This window comes from Lemur catta, chromosome 1 (genome assembly GCF_020740605.2).
Source record: "Lemur catta isolate mLemCat1 chromosome 1, mLemCat1.pri, whole genome shotgun sequence".
Lineage (NCBI taxonomy): Eukaryota > Metazoa > Chordata > Mammalia > Primates > Lemuridae > Lemur > Lemur catta.
In genome coordinates, this window is record NC_059128.1 from 30,726,061 (window position 1) to 30,746,875 (window position 20,815).

At 34.3% G+C, this 20,815-nt stretch overlaps 1 protein-coding gene across 4 annotated transcripts in view; it reads right to left on the bottom strand.

Moving 5' to 3' along the window:
- RAD51B (RAD51 paralog B) overlaps positions 1 to 20,815 on the bottom strand; it is a 523,185-nt gene that overhangs the window by 300,012 nt on the left and 202,358 nt on the right. The gene's annotated exons all lie outside the window — the stretch shown is intronic.

Consider the following 20,815-nt stretch of genomic DNA (forward strand, 5'->3'; position numbering starts at 1 on the left):
CTTTCAATTCAAAATGTTGATTCTTAACTAATTTTGATTTTTAAATAACACAATTTAGATCCTATTTTAGAATTTTGTCTATGTTTGGGCAAGTCACATATACACCAGACTACTAATAGGTCACCCAGTTTATAGATAGGAAAAGCCTCATTTGTAACATAAAACTAACTTGGAATCACAGTTTTCAGTTTTTTTTTAAATGATACAAGACCAAGATTTTAAATAAACATGGACTATGCAAAAGATATTTGATTAACTGGCTTATTCAAATGGCTGGACTTCTTTTTACAGGATATGGTAAATGGCAGGCTCTGGTTGTTTAGAATCATCAACCACCCTTGAGGTAACTTAAGGCTTTACCAAAAATTTCCCCAGTGGGCAAAAAAGTAACTAAATATGAGGATTTTCTCCTCGTAGCATATTCTCATGTGTACGTTTGTATTACTTGGTTGGCTTGGTTTTAATCTTAATGGAATGTAGCCACTCCCAAAGCATTAAAACCATTCACTAAGATTTTGACATGCTGTATTTTGGATAAGTGAGGAAGAGTCCATGACAGGAGATGGGAAATAAGGATATTCACCTGAATCCATGAAACACTTGCGGCAACACAAGCCTATCACAATAAGAAACAAGAACTAAACTGTAAGGTCCACGAGGGCAGCACCTATGTCTATCCTGTTCCCCATTGTAACTCTGAACCTAGCACAGTCCTGACTCACTAGTAGCTGTGCATTATTTCTGGAATGAAGAAATGAACTGCCAAAAGGAGAAGCTAAAGGCTAACTGTGTACAAACAACACAACATGGAATGGAATGTTGCTGCAATATCCGGTATGTTTGGGATTGTGTAAAAAGGAAAATATTAGTGATGTGAGATGCCTATTTACAGTAGTCAGTGGTACAAGCAGAATTGTATGTCCTCTTTCCAGTCTGTAATAAAATCTTGTTGAAACTTGAAATGAAACTACTTCATTAATAGAGGGATTTTCCTTTTCTTCATTAATTAAAACACCACTAAAGAGAAAAATGGGTGTGAGAATAGAGGCAAACACACAGGCATTCTGCACTTGAACACTGTGTACTGAATAATTTTATTCATCTTAAATTTAACTGCACCTGTATTAATAACATGTCTGAGCTAAAAAAGAAGTAGAGCAGGTAAGTTGGCAATTCAAAATTCTCTACATCAATCACAAATATGCAAAATCTGTGCTTCATTACTTAAAATCATCTCCTCAAAATTTAAAACTTTTGCTCTGAGAAAACCCTGTTAGGATGAAAAGGCAATTAACAGATTGGGAGAAAATATTTGTAAACCATATATTAAACCAAGGACTTATATCTAGAATACAAAGAGAATTCTCAAAATTCAATATTAAACAAAAAGCAATCCAATCATAAAATGAACAAAAAAAATACACATAGACATTTCACTCAAGATGGCAAGTAAGCACATGAAAAGATGTTCAACATCTATTAGCCATTACAAAATGTAAATTAAAATCACAATGAAATATCACTACATACCTATAATATGGCTAAAATAAAAATTAATGATAACACTAAATTATTCTGGATCACTCATACATTGCTAATGGAAATGTAAAATGGAATAGCCACTCTGGAAAATGGTCTAATAGTTCCTTTTAAATCCAGAATGTTACTTTTAGACACATATCCCAGACAAACAAAAATTTAATTTTATATAGAAACTTGTACATGGATGTTCACAGCAGCTTTATTCGTAATAGCCCCAAACAGGAAACTATTTAAATATCCTTAAAAGGGTATTTAAATACACTTTGGTTATTACATGGTTTGGTTAACCATGTAATACATACATACATGTAAACCATGATACATACATACAATAAAATACTACTCCACAGTAAAAAGAAATGAATTATATATACATGCAACAGCTTGGATACACCTTAAGGAAAGTGAAAAAAGCCAACCTCAAAAAAATACATACTGCATAATTCCACTTATATAATATTTGTGAACTAACACAATTACAGAGATGGGGAACAAATTAGAAGTTATCAGAGGTTAGAGAATGCAGGATGGGGTGGAGGTGGCTATAAAGAGGTGGCACAAGTGAGTCTTGTGGTGACAGTATGAGTAAGTATTTTGATGGTAGTGGTAGTTACACATGTGATTAATCTGCAAAGAGCTACAAACACACATGAATGAGTGCATGTATAACTGGTGAAAACTGGATAAGTTTTATGGATTGTACCAATGTCAGTCTCTTGGTTTTGATATCGTACTAGAGTCATGCAAGATTAAACATTAGGGGAGGCTGGGTGAAGGTTATACATGACCTTCCTGTACATTTCTTTGTACCTTGCTATGAATCTATAATTATTTCAAAATAAAAAGTTTTCAAAAAAAAAAGCCAAAGTCATCTTAAAACAAGTCATTCAGACTTAAGAGCGTTTTATCTCTTTGAAGGTTATCTATGTGACTTTAAGTCCCTAGATTCCATTTTCTAAAAAGTATATATGACTTCTCTTCCACCATTCATTTTTAGATAATAAAATATTTTTCTCCATCCTCAAATTCAGCAATAGCTGAGTAAATATTCCTCAGTTTCCAAACAGAAAATTCTTGATTTGAAACACACAGGAAAACAAAATTCCAGAAATAACCCAACATGTGCCTGCCTTACCTGAAAAACCACTAAAATAATAGCATTCCTGAGTTGGAAAGAACTCAGGGGTCTTCTAGTTCAAATTCTCACCAACGTAAAAATCCTTTATCTAGTATCTCTGACAGATTCAATCTTTGGACATTCACTATTTTGTCTGCCCACCACATTCCCTTATAGAAAAAGAATCCCCCTTTTTTTTTTTTTTTTTTTTTTGTGAACTGCTTTTCTCAATTGTGATTCTTCCAAGAGCCAATTTTTCCCCTACACCTCAGATTAGTCCAGAGAAGGCACTGGAACCAAACTAGGAGTCCTTCACCTTGCCCTTAGTTGATTTGCTCAGAGTTGGGCATGTGGCCCAAGCTGGACCAGAGTCTTTTTCCCAAGATTTTTCTCACTAAATGTGCCAGAGAAAGTGTTTCTCTACACTTTTATAGATGTAAAACCCAGGCACTCTTATAGCAACCATGTTTCACATGATGTACATGAGAGAGAGTCTGCAGAGAGAAAATAAAACCAATACTTTGAGAGAAGACACAAAGAGAAATAAGGACAGCCTAGCTGCATTTTGAGTCTCTGGTTCTAGTTGTTTCTGGGGCCCAGTGGGATGTCTGTCCTCCCTACAGTTTGTTCAATTCTTTGTCTGCATGAGTTATTCCTAATATCCTTCTAATAATTTTCTCTTTTTACCAAGTTAGTTCAAGTCAAGTTTATAATATACTATTATAAATGGGAAGTCTATAATGTCATAATGCAGCCTGTTAACAGCTCGAATTGTTAGAATGTTTTTCCTCATATTGAAACACAGTAAGCCTTGCTGGACATTCCAAACATTGCCTACATCCTTACCAAGTCTCATCTCTCACTTTCCAAATATTCTAAAATCACGATCACATAACCTGTTGTGGACATTTATTACTTTTTGCCTGTACAGCACACATTTCCCTATTATTTTGATAACAGCACCCCAATTCTTTGGCAGAAAATTACCTCTACCCTATTGAATGAAGCCTTGTGGGACTATGAGTGGGACTATGGCCTTTCTTTAGCCAAGGGGTGAATATATGACCCAAGCCAGACCCTCTAGTTTTGAATCTTGACAAAAACGCTGAAAGTGCTGGAGTGTGTGACCACTTTGGCAGTGAGGCCCCAAAGAATATGATCACCAGGTTTTCTGATACCTCTTAAGCTGTTCTGGTCCCTGTCCTTTCTAAGCCTGATTCTTCCACCTTCTCTTTGACTCTGTAAACTCTCTGACATGCTTCCAATAAGATATGTTATTGTTTAAGTTAACTAGTTTATATAATAAAGAGTCCTAACTTAAACATATCCCCAAAGTCTTCTCTTTTTTGGCTATGTAATACCAGTTTGTTGAACTATACTTCACAAGACTTGATTTCTAATCTATAATCTGATTGGTTCCCTCCTAAATAAACTCATTTATCAAAACCTTTCTGAACACATGGCAGTCAAACAAAAGGTGGTCTGACTAGAACAGAGAAAGAGAGAATCTGTCCATCTTTAATCTGGACATGTGCTTCTGTTACTGCAGCTCCAAAGTCCATGTCACAAATGACACCGATGGCAGGTTGTGAGTTTATGGTCAACTAAAATTTTAAGTCTTTTTCATATTAACTTCTATAAAATTAAATATTTCCAGTCTTCTATAATTGACTCTTTAAACTCTAAGTGACATTTCAGCCTGTTAGGCTTGATGTAGTTTCAGTTAAGTCTACAAAGGTTTACCAATGTTCTGATATCATCACTGACTTCAGGAATGAACTCAAATAGAGATTGAGATTTTTTTCTCTGACAGTGGAAGACTGTCCTGATCTGACAAAGGAATGAACTAAGAATAATCCTGTTTATCAATCCTCCCTAAAGGAATTTAAAAATTCTAAATTTGGATATTTAAGTTGCATAAAGGAATCAGCTAAACAAATATGTATCCGAGCCTTTGATACACACAGACACACATGCACAAACACACACACACATGAAATTGGACATATAGATCAGGCATTAAAAACCAGCAAATCATGGAGCCTTACTTGACAACTCTCAACCATTTGTGACTGCCATGCACTCCTCTCCAATGTTTGCAGGGATTCCCATGGGAAGTGAAGTTGCCATTGTTTTACTTTTTAGAATTTTATTTTCACGATGCTATTTCAGTTCAGAAAATTTATATTGCTCAGAGATCTCAAGGCTTCAGTAAAAGAAACAATTTCCACACAAAAAGAGTTTGAATTTCTGAGGTCTTTTCCATTTTAATTTTAACTATGGCTTTAATCCAGGATATGCTATATAATGAGAAGTCTGAAGAACAAGTACAGTTGTGAAGCAATAGAGAAATGATGCCTATGAGGGTAGGCTAGCTGCCCGGTCTGGTCCTCAACGTTAGTTTTCATCTTAGAGAGTTTATCTTCATTCTAGGACCTGAATCCCAGCTAATCAGTCTCAAAACCCATTCTGGTCAACACAGCAAGCAGAGACCCACATGAATTAAGTTCACAGAGGCTGATGTATATAACCAAAACGCTGATTCATTAATCTCCTGAAAGAAATTCAATTGCTTCATAGACCAGAAACACTTGAGTCAGCCAGACTAGTATATCTTCTTCCCTGAAGGCAGCCTCTATAGACCTGTGAGCAACCTCCAGGAGTTGAGAATAATCCCTAGCTGATACCAAGAACACAGGACTTCAGTCCAATAGCTACACGGGAATGAACCCTGCCAATAATAGGAATGAGCCTGGAAAGAGGACCCTGAGGTCCAGATAAGAACACTGCAAATATTAATACCTTGATTTCAGTCTGAATAGAGAACTCAGTCATGCTGTCCTAGATTTCTGATCTACAGAACTGTGTGCTAATAAATGGGTGTTGTTTTAAGCTAAGTTTGTGGTTACACAACAATAGAAAACTAATATACCTATAGACCAGTGATTCTCAAAATGTAGTTCCCCAACCAGCAGCAGTATTATCTAGAAACTTGTTAGAAATGCAAATTCTTGGGCCATAAGAATCTGGGGGTAGGGCCTAGTAATCTGTATTTTAAGAAGCCCTCGAGCTAATTTTGAAACATACCGAAGTTTAAGAACTACTGAAGTATACTATCCTTAAGTAGACAAAGGCAACTTTTACCTAGTGATTGAACCTTGTCTATGCTTCTATAGTAGACCAACATCTTTTCTGACTGATACACTCTTTCTTCAGGTATGTTAATACCTGCTATTTAGCTTTACAGTCAAGTCTTTTTTGATTTGTGATCATACTCCTTAAGACAATTGTGTAAATTTCCACCGTGATCCACTATTTACTGATTTCTAGTTTACCTCTAAAGTAAACTCTCATTTTCATTTCCCTCATTAAGTGTCAGGCGCTTCACTATTGTTCCCTTGTGTTATCTACATTATATCTAGTTAAAGAATAATGTGTTAGATCTAAGTCTTTATGTTTAAGCTGTGTGTTGTCACAAAAACTCTTAACTCATAGAATTCTCAAAGTCAATTTCAACAATCAGTGTTTGCCTGGAAGTGAGCACCCTTCTTTACTATTTAATATATTTTAAAAAACAGTAAGGTTTAGTAAAAAGAGGCTTAAACAGGCAGTCAAGAGACCTAGGTTCCAGTTTAGGCTCTATCATGGACTTGCTCTGTAATATTAAATAAGTCAGTTAGTATCTCAGAGCCTCAGTTTCCTCATCTATAAAAGAAAAAGCTGAAAATGAAGGACCTCTAGGATCTCCTACGCTAAATTCTTCTGTGGCTTTCTTATTCACAGTATATTCCTCCAGAAGCAAGACCAGTACATTGATGATAAAAGAAAGATACAAAGTAGTAAATGATACTGCAACTGGCTTATTTTGTATCTCACAAGAATAGGAAAAGAAAGACTAGATACCTTCTCATCTCTAGGAAGTTATCTTTGAGAGTAAAGAAAAATTAATTTCAATGACAAACTACATATTAACTTTTAAAGTAGAGGGTTACCAAAGGTAGCTTCAGAGTTTAAATTAAAATTATTCAATGCTACTTTAAGAGTAAGGGAATAACTTACTAAGAGCTATGTATTTGTTACCAAGTTCATTTCATGCTCACATGTATACAGAGTAGGATCAATAAAACCTGTACTTCTGTAAGATTTGGTCAGAAAATTACAGAAAATTTGACTGCTGAGAAGCTTTACTCTTGTGTTCTAATTGATTTCTTCTCACATTACCTTTACTGAAGGTCTCATTCTCTGGGTAAGAATCTAAGATAGAGATAGAGAAACAAAAAGGATTAATTTTCTAAAGGAATGATGTTTAGTATTCTAAAGGAAGAATCTTGGCACAATCAACACTAGACCCATATTCTAGCTTCTAAGGAGCACTATCTTCACAAGGTTTCAATATTTCTCTCAAAAGCCATTTGGTCCCTGTGATTCTTTACCAAGCAGTAAAAAGAACTTTCATGTTAAAGTTAAGACAAAGAATTTGTATAGGTTTTTGTAATTGTATCACACATTTACTTTGCTATTCCACTCATCAGATACTTGCTGATCACTCACAATGCTCTCTGGGCACTATGCTAGGAACCTGGGCATAAATACAGTGCCTACTTGCTGCTTGCAGGGAGCTTACATTCCTGGGGAACACAAACTAATTAACAGGCGATTCCATCATTAGATATAATGAAAACACAAAAATTCAAGTCCATCTGATAAGAGATCAGAAAAAAAGGACATAACAATCAACTCTATTTAACCTAAGAAATGATAGATTACCATCTCTAGGTCATACAGTAAGAGTTAATAAGCAATATATCCTTCCTTGTCATGATGATATGAATATAATGAAGCAGGATATTTCATTGTCATTTGTGGTTCTCCAGGGATTAAAAAGCACTATAGCATGTAGATGTATTAGAATGTGCAATTGTTATGTATGCTTTATTTTTATTACACAGTCCAGTTAACTGTGGAAAATGGGCCCCTAGCTTTCACATTTATATACTCAAGGCCACCATTCACTGAATAAACCCAACATTCATTCAAATTCAGATGGAGGGCTTAGCCCTATCCCCAAGGAATTTGCAGTCTAATAGAAGAGACAGCTATATAAACAACTCACTGGAATGGTGTGTGAATAGTGCTTTTAAGAGCATATAATTCTAGCAGAGAGGAGGGAGTGAACAGACCACTCAGAAGAGGAAACCAGGTGGGTTGGGGTGGGTGCCTGATCTATGGTTACATTGACTGGTCTAGGTATAGTAGTTTGGGAAATACAAAAATGAATAAGACAAAATCCCTACCCTGATTTCAGTGGTAGATAGGGAGAGATAAGAAAAAATATAATTCTAGGCACACTGAGATACGAGATAAGCATTTTTGTGGAAGGTCAAAGTGCTTTGGAAAAGCAGAGCAAAGGATGACTACTTTCTTTTAATAAGGGCAGTAGAGAAGGCTTCACAAAGGAGGTGGTATTTGAAGTGGCTCATTGGCTTATGCTCTGGAAAGTTCTATTTATACCAGCAGACATATTTTATTTCAGTTCTGAAGAGGTGCTTTTAGATTTTCCCTTAGTTACTTTAAAGTCTTTACAGAGAAACTACAATAAGCAAATATATTTTCTGTAGAAAGAATCCACCCAAACACCTTGACATTCTCATTTCACATACTTCACACATGGTATCTTTTATGTCTGGGAAAGTAGACTAGGAAATGTTTCAAATACCCAAGGGCCTCAAAACATATAAGTTGGAAGGTGTACCTAATTTCCAAAAAAGGTCAAATTGCAGAAGAATCCATTTTGATTGGAAAACAAGCTGCTCACTTCTGGTATGGAACAGATACTGCAGTTCAGGCCCTAAGGAAGTAAAAAGCACTTCTGCTGTCAAGAAAGTCACTGCACAGCCTCTTCTTCACCCAGCAGCAATCTCATCCCAATCAAGGTGTCACACATTAAACTCATTTTCTTTGGGGGTGGGGAGAAGATATAATTTTATACAGTTGTTCAAAGCGTAGAACACTTCTGACTGCTGCTTCTAATCTTTGTTGACCATGATTTAGGGCTAGAAGACAAGAATATAGAATAATCCATAAAGAAGGAAAGTAATTTTGCAACTGCCGAGTATGAGACTTCTTTTGGTATACACCAAAGCTAAATGGCTCCCCCAGAAAAGGAGCATACACAAGAGAACCAAAGCAGTGAAGTGATCAGGAAATAAGGCCACATAAACTAAAAGTGCTAAATTTGAATGTGAATATTTAAAAACTGATAAAAAGAATGATTTGTTGTTGTTACTATGGGAAAAAGCAACATTATCACCACAAAAAACCTATATGGCTACAAAATAAAGATGTACATAATTCAATCTTCATTACAATTATTGCAACCAGGTTATTCATATCAGATCAAGCACCAAGAGAAAACATGGGAAAACACCAAGATGAAACTGAGTGCCCATCAACATAAATACTAATGATCATTATGAAGATCAGGTATAGAATGTCTTGCTTCAACTTCATAGGTATCATTTTGATCCCTTATATACTGTTTTCATGGGATCTAATGGGACTTTGGTACTTTATTATATTTATTACACTTCTAAATGACACCATGAGAATGGGCTTCACTGGAACTACAGTTCTAGGAACAGAGTCTTACCACCAGTTTTCAAGGCAGATTATATGATATTTAAGATCAACTGTCTGATTATCCAAAAAGGGATTTATCTAATAAAAACAAACAAAACAAAAAATCTCTTAAATACCTGAATGGTTACAATATCTCCAGAAATGTGGTGCTTTTTTCTTTTCCCAGGAATATCCAATTCTCCTGGCAACCAAACTGACCAAAGTCAAATTGCGTAGCTTTTTCTTACAAACCTGGATGTGTGTATGTTAACCAAACTGCTCTGTCACTGCTCATAGATATTAAAGCTCAGCTTGCATGCACAGTCATTTGTATTAATGAAGCTCCAGTTCTAAAAGCTATCAGACCAAGTTCACATTCAGAGGAACACGGGCCCCTGAGAATTACACAGCCAACTACTTACAAGAGACTGCATGTGCTTTTTCCATCGCAGCTTTTCATCCAGCTCTCATGGAAACAAGCACTGCCACAGCCCCTTGATGAGCCAGCAGAGCCCAGTCAACTGGCAACAATGACTGCTCTCTGGCATCCAAGATGAACATCAACGAAAGAAAATGAGAGGATAAAAAAAGAAGTAAACACAGGACAATTCATTTCTCACCCTCTTAAAATTCTGCAGTTCCCCTTGCTTGACTGAGAATTTATTGTGTTTTGAATGCTGCATAAATGAAATGCTACAGCCCTATCCAATTTTCAGACCACTTTGTTGTGTGCCTACTATGAGGCTCAATAACGTTACTGCTGGCATTAGTGCTCCATAAAGCATACCACTTACTCCCTGACGTAATATTTCAAATAAGGATACATGTCTCATCAAATATGACATTATGTGGGAAAATTTAGCTTTGTGACCTGTTTGTCATGAGAGCTTAAGTTACATAATCTCTTTCAACTGTACATTTATCTCAGCATTAAAATGAGTGTAAGAAAACCTATCTTCTTTTTTTCTTATTAAAACTGTGAGGCCTATTATTTGAAATGAACAAAAACAATTTACAAACTCAGTTAACATCAAGGAGCTATTTCACTGTCTTACTTTAGGAAAAATTGTTATGTTGCTTCAAAGAATAATGCCATCACACAAAATATCTAAGTGCAAATTCACACCATGTTGTATATAAAGCCTATTTTGTCTCACTGCTAGAAGCGAGAAGTCACCCCAAATCTCATTAATTTGCCACTCTCTGAATAAGAATGGCACCAACACAATTGCTCCTCTGTTAGGAGTGCAAAGACTTGAGGAAAAACTGGATGAAACTGCTTAGTCAGAGTCACCCAGTAGATCCATGGTAGGGATAGAAAAATAAGGCTGAACCCACACTGTTCGATGGTATTATGGGTTTACCATTTTCTCCTTCCATTTAAGGACATTTCCAAAATGATGGCTCCCATCCTCATACGTGCTTATTACAAAATGTACTACCATTACAAAATTAAATTTCTTTTTTAAAAAATGGGTGAAAGAGTTCCAGCCCCAAACATCTATTTACCAGATGATTCAAATAACACATCATAGGTCTCTGATACACACAGAGCCTGGGGAGCTAATGTATCATTGTAGAATACTTAGCCTGCAGAAACACAAAGTCAAATCACAGCAGGGCCAACTAGGCTTTTCATCCAAGATGGATAAATGAAATTCCATGCATGAAAGTCTTTTTAATAAGGTTTTTGAGATACAACCATGAATTGATATCATCTCACTTTTAAAGAGACTATATGGTTAATTCTATTTTTAAGGAACAGGCAAAACCTGAACACGATATATAATATAAAAGAATTTGCAGTGAAAAGAAAGTCTCTCTCTTTCCTGTTTCCCAGACACTAATTCCCCTCCCTGGAAATGACTTAATAATAAAGATAAGCTATGCATTTCTAAGTGTGTGTATAATTTATAAAAATGGTAGCATATTAGATATACTGTTCTCACTTTGCTTTATTTAACAACGCACCTTGGACACTGTTCCATTACCACTGTAGAACTTCCTCATTCTTTAAAACAGTTGCATAGTATATTCCATAATATATTTAATCAGTCCCCTACTGATGGATAATTGTTTCCAATCTTCCGCTATTATAAGTAATAATGCAATAACTATACTTACGTCATTTTGCCCAAATGAAAGTACAAAAGTAGGAAAATTCCTTAATGTGGAATTGCTTAGACAAAGGATACATGCATTTAAATTTTTTACAGATTTTTCTTCACAGCAGTTGTATCAATTTTTAATTCCACCAAAAGTATGAGAACAACTGCTTTCTCAAACTCTTGAAACCAGACTGGATCAAACTTCTTTATCTTCAATAAAGATAAATAATGTTACTGCATTTTTTATTATGAGTGAAGTTGGGCATCTTTTTCTTAAAGCTTAAAAGTCACCTGTGCTTACTTTTCGGTGATCTGTCTTTGCCCTTTATTTTTCTACCAGGTTGTTGGTCACTGTTCTTTTTAACTTATTTGTGGATGTTCTCTATTCAATAAAGAAAATAGTCTTGGTCTGTGGTACATGTGTAATATTTTCTCCAGGTTTTCATTTGTCATTTGACTTTGCTTATAATAGATTTTCTTGCTGTATATAAATTTTGTTTTTTTAGATATTTAAAGTTATTGTTTCTTTCATGGCTTCTGAGTTTTATATTATACTTGAAAAAGATTTTCCCATGCAGAGACTATCTTACACTGTCTCTGATGTTTTCTTCTAATACTTTTCTGATTTAACTTTTCACATTTAAGTCATTATTCTACCCAAGGGTTTATTTTGGGATAAGACTTAAGGTACAAATCCAACTTCATTTTTTTGCATGATAGTAAGATTTATTGAATTCTCCATCTTTTCCACTGTGATATATAATGCTAACATTATCATGTGAAATTTTCATATATATTTATCTTACATTCATTCCATATTTATTTTTGGATATCCCAGTCTTTTCCATTTAGCTGTCTATACCAGCACCACAGTCTTTAAACTATTATAGCTTAATACTTTTTTATAAAAATGGGGCTAATTCTACCTCATTACTCTTCTTTTTTGAATTCTCTTATTTTTGTAAGTTTTTTAGTTGAGTCACTTAGGTTTTCCAGATACGCAATTATGTTAGCTAGAAGGCATGGTTAATGATCCTCATTTCTTATTTTTTTTTTGTTTCTAATTTCTTTTTCATATAAGACTCCTTTGGCTAGTACCGCTATAACAATATTAAATGACAGTAGGGACAGAGGTTACCATTGGCTTAATAAATTTATGGAAATGCTTCTGGCCTTTCCCTATTAAGCAAGATGTTGGCCTTTCAACTGATGTGTGTGTGTGTATGTGTGTGTTTTTATGTATGTATGTGTCTATATATGCACACATAAATATATATATGAATATATATGAACATATATATTGACATTATATTCTTTTGGAAGGATGAGTTAAGTATATACATATATAAAGTATACATTTATATACATATATAAAGTATCCTACATGAAAGACAATATAGCATAGACTCTGGGACTCAATTCTTCTATATATAAACTGTATGGTCTTGAACAAGTAAGCTACTTAATCTCTTTATGTGTCTGAAGATAATAATATTATTGCCTCACAGGATTTTTTTGAAAGGATTAGTTAAAACTCATAAAGTACTTAGAAAATTGCCTAGAATGTACTAAGCAGTCAATAAAAATACACATTCTTATTTAATTAAGGATTTTAATCAAGAATATATGGTAAAGTTTGTAAAATGCCTTTCATCATATATAGAGGTAATACTATAATTTTCCTCTTTTGATATTCTCGTACGGTAAAATGTATTAACTGATTTTCTAATATTGAACTATCCTTGCACTCCTCATATGAATCCCATTTGGTCATGGCAATTATTCTTTCAAGGTGCTCCTGGATTCTTTTTGCTAATATTTTACTTAGAATTTTTATATCCATAATGAGTAGAATTATCTGTAATATTTGTTTTTTATGCTAGTTCCTGATTATCTGGTCCTTACATTATATATCTTATTTCTTTTTTATAGAAATTTTTGTGACTATGATTCAGTAATTATTTGTGCAATTATTTGTTTTATGTGTGTTTTCCTGCTCGAATGTAAATACATAAGGCAAGAACCAAGTTTGTTTTGTTAACCACTATATTCCTAGCAACCAGCTCAATTCTGAGAGCACAGTAGGTGCTCAAAAATATATATTTATTGAATAAATTAATTAGTAATGACTGAAGGGAATAAATACATTTTCATGTAGTGCTACTATTGATTTTGGGCCTTTATAATAAGGGGATAGGTCAATTCAGTGTAATTGCTTTAAAGCTAATCAATTCTAAGTAGGGAAATTGTAAACACATAGTGGCTCTTTTTCCTATTTCCATTGGTCTCATAAATATTTGAGATTCAATATAGCAGTAGAGTAATTTTATAGAAGTTATTGTGCTGTCTCTTAGGCTGTAATTCTTATTTAAATAGAAATACTTGATTTACAAAGATAAAGGAGACAGAGGGCTAAAAAATATGGCCCTTTGTTACTTATTCTCAAAACTGTGACCATTTACAAATCCTTGATTTTTTGTTTTTCCTAACACTTGTTTTTGAAAGAAAATTTTGACCACTGGCAAAATTCATGTAGAAGAGGGAGAACTTGATTGGCCCAGATTAGCTTTTAAGTTGGTAAGAGTAATAACCAACCTACAAACAAAAAGTTAGTATCTTTTATCCACTTGGCTGGGATGGTATCATATGGTACAAACCATGGCTGCTACCCCTCAACAAGGTGAGGTAATTAGAATCATGTGGAAGGTAGATGCCATAAAACATGTCTACTACAATTTCTTACTGCCTAAAATCATTGGAAAAGTTTCATACATGCTTTGGCTTTTAGTTTCTTCACTTTTACAATAAAGCTAATAAAGCATCATTGCAAAACTGTTATAATGATTAGAAAAAATATATGTAAAATGCCTGATGTACAGTAGTACATACTGAGTAGTGACAGCAGTGTTATTAACCTATGAGATATTAATAAAAAGTGTTCTAATTTGAAACACACAAAAGAAAATCATCTACAACTTCCATAGGGTAAAGATATAATGTCATGAACTCAGAAACACTAACTTTCTTATAACTCACTCCTCCATATTAATTTTCACATTATATCTCTTCTAAAGAAATAGTAATAGAGAATTATACTCCTAGCAATATGATAGAAGACAAGTATATTACACATAAAAATTCTGTTTGAAATATCAAATGTCTTTTTAAAGTATGGTTCAGCTGGAGATAAAGTAAGAGAAATAACTATAAGCCAAAAAAACAACTGAAGAACAACATTTCTCAGAAGGAAAAAACTTGGGAGGATTCTCTCCTGAAAGCAGCTACCAATTCTTAGTGAACCAGAGCCTTGGATCTAAATAGGCACATGGCACAGAGTTGGGGGGATAGGAGACAAAGTTGGGGTCCAAGCAAGATAAGAGGTTAAATGAAGACCTCTACTAAAAACTGAAACTCCCAAAGGGTGATACCCTCTTTGAATAAACTAGAAAAACCCACCTTGAAGCAGGAAACCTGCCCTTCTCCAGTAATGGCTCTAAATGGATCAGAAAAAGGGGGGTAATGTCTCCCCATTCATTCATTCTTCATTCAACAAATATTTATTGAGTGCCTATTTTTGCCAGACACCGTTCTAGGCCCTGGGTAACAAAGATCTCTGCCCTCATGAGAATTTCTAACTAAAATTTGACTAATATGAGTTTAGGGCTAGAAATTTAAACCACGTATATGGCTTGAAAACCCACAGCTTAGAATCTAACATTAAGAACTGGTTTGGCAGTGTCCCTGGATTTGCAGTGTTCACAAGCATCTGAAAGGAACAATGTGACTCTTCCTTTGAAAACCACACTGTACACACTGGCCTCAAAAAATTCTAAAAGAAAAAGTTCCTGGGTATCACCCTTTGGGATAGTGCTGTATAACTTGGGGAATGCAGCTATACTAGGACTTAGAACAAAATTTATGGCCTTGAGTGCTTATGTTAGAAAAGAAGAATAACTTAAAACTAAGGAGTTAAAGGTTGATGCAAAGCAATTAGAAAAAGAATAACAGACTAAACACACACATACACACACAGATTAGGAAGAAGGTGAAAATAAGGGAAACAAAATTAATAAAATAGGAGAGGAAAGATACAAATAGGGAGGATCAGAAAAGCCAGAGGTTGATTCTTGAAGAGACTAAGAAAACTGACAAACCTGGTGAGATTGAGAATGAGAAAGTACATATTTTAAAATTTAGATTTTTTTATTGGACTAACTAAAGACATAGCAGAGATTAAAAAGATAGTAAGAACATATCAAACAATTTATGCCAATGAATTTAAAAACTTAGATGAAATGGACAAATTACAAGAAAAATATAAATCAGCAGAACTGACTCAGGAAGAAATAGAAAATATGAATGTCTTCAACAAACCATTAAAGAAACTGTATTATAGTTAAATATTGTCACACTCACACAACTACCACCTGACCTAAATGATTTTATAGACAAATTCACTAAAACATGCAAGAAACAAATCATTTCAATCTTACAAAACTATTCCATAAAATTTAATAGAAGAAATAATCTCAACTGATTTAATGAGGCTTATATAATTTTGACGACAAAACCCGAGGACAATACAAAAAAGGGTAATTAGAGGCCAACCTCACTAATGAATATAGATGCAAAAATTGCAAATAAAATATTAGTAAGTAAGATCCAAATAAAATCAAGTCATGACCAAGTTGAGTTTATTACACATGTGCAAAGTTACTCGAACAATAAGAAAGTAGATTAATAAATTAAAGGAGAAGCATATAATCATCTTAAAAATATAGGGAAAAAAGCATTCAATAAAAAAAAATCAATAAATATTAATGATAATCACTCTTAGCAAATTAGGAATAGAAGGAAACTTTTTTTTTAACCCAATAAAAGGTTCTAGAAAAAAATAACACAGGCAGAAGCTACATATGGCATTTCAAGCTTGATCATAAAACATCCCTAATGATGCTACATGCTCTCTTCTCATGTCAGCAGCTGAATGCAGAAGATACAGCACAGTCAAGCCACAAGACAACTTAAATCCCTAGTCATCCCTTGAAGAAGAGCTGCCCTGGGGTGCCATCAACCAGAAACTTTCTCAATAGACTTCATGTAAACAAAAATAAACTGTGATTGTGTTAAGACACTGAAATTTGGGGTTGCTTTTCAGCACCTAGTGATCAAACTAGTGTTTGATCAGTCCACATCACTCAAGAACTAGCTTCAGATATCCTTAAAATGTTTCTCTTGCTGTTTTTGCTTCCAATTGCTCCACTCCACTCTCCATATGAGTGCTGTTGAGAGGAAAAATGGTATAAATTGAAAACTGTTCCAGGTAGAAGAAGCAACACAATACATATGAAGGCCCTGAGGTGGGACAGAGTGGGGCATATTTGGGGATTTGAAAGAATCTTAGTGGACAGAGAGTTGAAAAGAGAAAGAGAAAGCTAGGAGAAACGGCACTGGAGAGATAGCTAATGGTCAGATCATACAAGGCCTAATAGGTCTTGCTAAAGATTTTGGACGGTAACCTAGAGGTAATGAAACATTGTTGTTAAGCAGAGCACCTATAATCAGGTTTACATTTTGAAAAGATCTCTCTGTCTACAATATGAGGATATAAGACCAGTTATGGGGCAACCTATTAGGAGGCTATTAGAGTAATCCCACCAATTAACAGAAATATTGGAGCTGCCAAGCTAAGAAATTGTGAAATTATGAACTTTAACTTGGCAAGAGCTACAAAGAGTTACTGAATAGAGAGATTGTACATACAAAAGAGGTATTTTAAGTGTTGGAAAGGGAAGGATAATTACAGATAGAGAGGCCAGTTAGGAAAGTATTATAATAGACAAGACTTGAGATGGTGAACACTTGAACCAAGGTGATGGCAGAGGAAGTGGAAAGGAAGATAGAGATGCAAGGGACTCTCAGCACTGTGAAAAAATTCATAGTTCAATATACACCTGCACCATGATTACGGACAGATAAGTCTGTTGCCTTCACATACAGTAAGCTCCTTTGTACACAAGCATTACCTTACTCTTCTTACTGCTACAACCTGCACAAATTTGGGACATGGCTTATAAGAAATCAAATAAATGAAAGAAAGAATTGACAAGATAGTAACAGGAACAGAGATATTTTTGGAATTACATTCAGAGTCTATGGCTCTTTCTTTCCTCTTCTTATTTTTTTTTGTAGGGGGGGCGTACTTTCTTTAAATGTCTTCATTGGGAACTGTCACAAGTTAGAAGAGCCTAAGGAGTCATGACAACTAAATGCAATGTGGGCTCCTTGGATTGGATCCTGAAGCAGGAAAAGGATATTTGTGGGGAAAATCAGAGGAATTTAGATAATATATATAGATTACCAAATAGTATGTTATCAGTGTTAATTTCCTGAACTTGATAACTGTACTATGCTTATGTTAGATGTTAACATTAGGAAAAACTGGGTGAAGGATATATGGAATCTCTCTGTACTATTTCTGTAACTTTTTTCTAAGTCTAAATTTTTTCAAAATAAAAAGTAAAAAAATAAATATCCTCACTCATGGCAAATTGTTATTTTTTTAGATTATAGAATAGATTTTGAACACAAAAAAGTAAAGAGAAATTAATGCAGAACAAAGCCTAGTGAAAAGGTCAGTAATCTATCTGGGTAATAAATTTCTTCGCAGGGGAGGGATTGATTAAAAAAATATGGTGTGACTTTAAGTCAATGTGAGACTGTTTTCCTTTACAGTTCATAAATGGCTTCTAAAGGCAATCCAAAAGGACGAGTTCTAAAAATATTTCTTGCAATGACAGCATCGTTGGATTAGTGTAAAGAGTGGCTACGCCGAAGAATAGCACTCATTTAAACAGTGTACCTTATGGTATATTTATTTTAAAAAATCACTCCTTATTACCTTATGGTCACACCTCAGGGTGTTAAAGCAATTTCTGGGCATTCAGTAAGTGGAGAAAAAAAGTTAATTGAATACCATAATTTATCATCTCTTCCTCTGCTTTCTAGTATAAGATTCTGAGTTATTTTTAATCTCTTCTGTTACAGAAGATCTTCTAATTTTACCTTTTTGAAGTTTTGGGCAAATTTATTACTCTTTAGCAGAAATTTGCTATTTTATGGGGGGAAGAAGGAAAGTACCAAGAGAAACAGGGTGACAGAGAAAGAGCAGCCTACAGGCAGTGTATGGTCACCAAGGTCTGCTCTCTTGGGTGATGCCTCTATTTGTCACAGAGTATCTATGTAGACCAATACTCAGCACGTACCAGACATATTTACCAATCTGTTAGTCGGGACATCTGCGATATTTAATGGACAATTTATAACTTAGGATCTTATCTATCACTTCATAAGTTTGGATATTCATTCATTGGAATTGTGTTGGAAGGCCTTTGAGTCTCATAACAAAATACTATCTAAAACTATGTAAATATATATAAACAATTACCCAAATAGGAACCATGCCCAAGTCTATAACAAAACAGAAGCATTTTATTTCTTTATTTTCCTAATGAAGCAGCATGGTCTAGGATTTAGGACCACGCTTTAGAATCAATGTCTTAATTTCTCTTCCTTTCTGCCACTTAATTTGCCTATACTTTGCCTGTCTTGCTTATAAAACAGATGTAATAACATTGTTACCTTCCAGGGGACTTATGTAAATTAATGAATATGGCTGTAAAACATTTTGTAAACATGAAGTGTTACGTAAATACTTACTAATTCCTTGAATGTGCTCATTATATTGTCCACTTTGAACCTTAATATTTGTTTATAACTCTACACTTGAGATTTCCCCAAGGAAGAAATTCCAACTTTTCTTGCCTGTGGCTTTATAGACTTTTCTTTATATAAGCAAAGTCCAACTCAATAGGACACAGAACCAGGAACAAACACAACCAAAAACCAAGCAGTATTCACAGATGCTCTAAGCCTGTGAACATACAAAATGCACCCTGGTAATAGTTAATCACAGTCATTCAGCATTTACAGTTCAGAATTGCAACTGAAATGTAGTAATTTACAGAAAGTTAGACAATAAACATTAAAAGTTCACAATATAATGTCATGACTCTCAAATTCGCTGCTTTAACGGGAGACCATATTTTCTCACTAATCAAAGGGCAGAATCCTATGAAGGCTGAAAGAAAATTTTATTTCTGAACAAGATTTGAATAATTTAGCCTATGCTGCTCTGGTTTTATACATTTTCTCAATGAATCCCTTCAAATCACTGCTACTCATGCTCTACCTAGCCAGTCTGAAACTATTACCAATTTGAAAACCTAGTTTCATACTAAAAATTTCTAAGATGATCGAATGAGACATATAAAACAGAAGCATTTTATTTATTATAAAATATTCTACACCGTATCTTACGTATAAACATTCAATAAACAGTACTTATAAAAATATGTAATTAATAATAAACTCTGACAAATCATTTTATAACCAATAAAAATGAAACTATTAGAGACTTGGGAAATATCAATATCTCTACTTGTACATCAGACGCATGAAAATGAAAACAAAAGTTGATAAATATTTAGGCCACATTTTGATAACAAGAAATTCATCTAAAACAAGATTAAGAAAGCAAATACTCTTGCTGTACCAATTTTACCATGTTGCTATAAAATATAACACAGAAACCATCATATATAACTGCACACATTTAATGACAAAATGCTACATATATCCCTCAAAACCTTCAATTGAAAGACTATTACACCAAGATGGTAGATAAGGAAAATAACTGTCATTCAATTATATAATATCACATTGCATGGCTGAAGGATTTAAGTCTACGGCAAGTCAGTATGTAACCTATATAAATGAGTCAGTATAAAACAAATAGTTTTCCAGTAATGTAATTAGGAACCATTTCAATTATGTAACAGAAAATAATCCAATTCCACTTTAACAGATTGAGATATAAAACAAAAAAATATAATCTGGTACAAAGCATACTGCTCAGTGAGGCTGCAGGGTTTGCCATGGCTCAAGATTAGAAGGCTGTCACTAACAATGATCTTAAATATGCAGAATAAAGTGACAGAACATGCAGGGTGCCACAATTCCAAGGGCATCAGTGAGTTCACACAGGAAAAAAACCATATATATGTACTCAGTGTGGAAAAACTCTCAACAAAAGATTACATCTTCTTTCATACCAGAAAATTTATACTGGAGAGAAATTCTATGTTTGCACTGAATGTTGGTGGGCCTATAGAAGTCCAAGTTGATTATTAATTAAAAGGTTCATATTGCAGAGAAACCTCATGACTATAGCACCCATGGGAAGTCTTTTGCTGAGAAATCACATCTTCAACCACATCATTAAGTTCATACAGGGGAGAAACCTACATATGAACTATGGAGGCCTTCACTAACAGATCGAATGTGAAGAAAGCCCAGAACGCTCATTCTC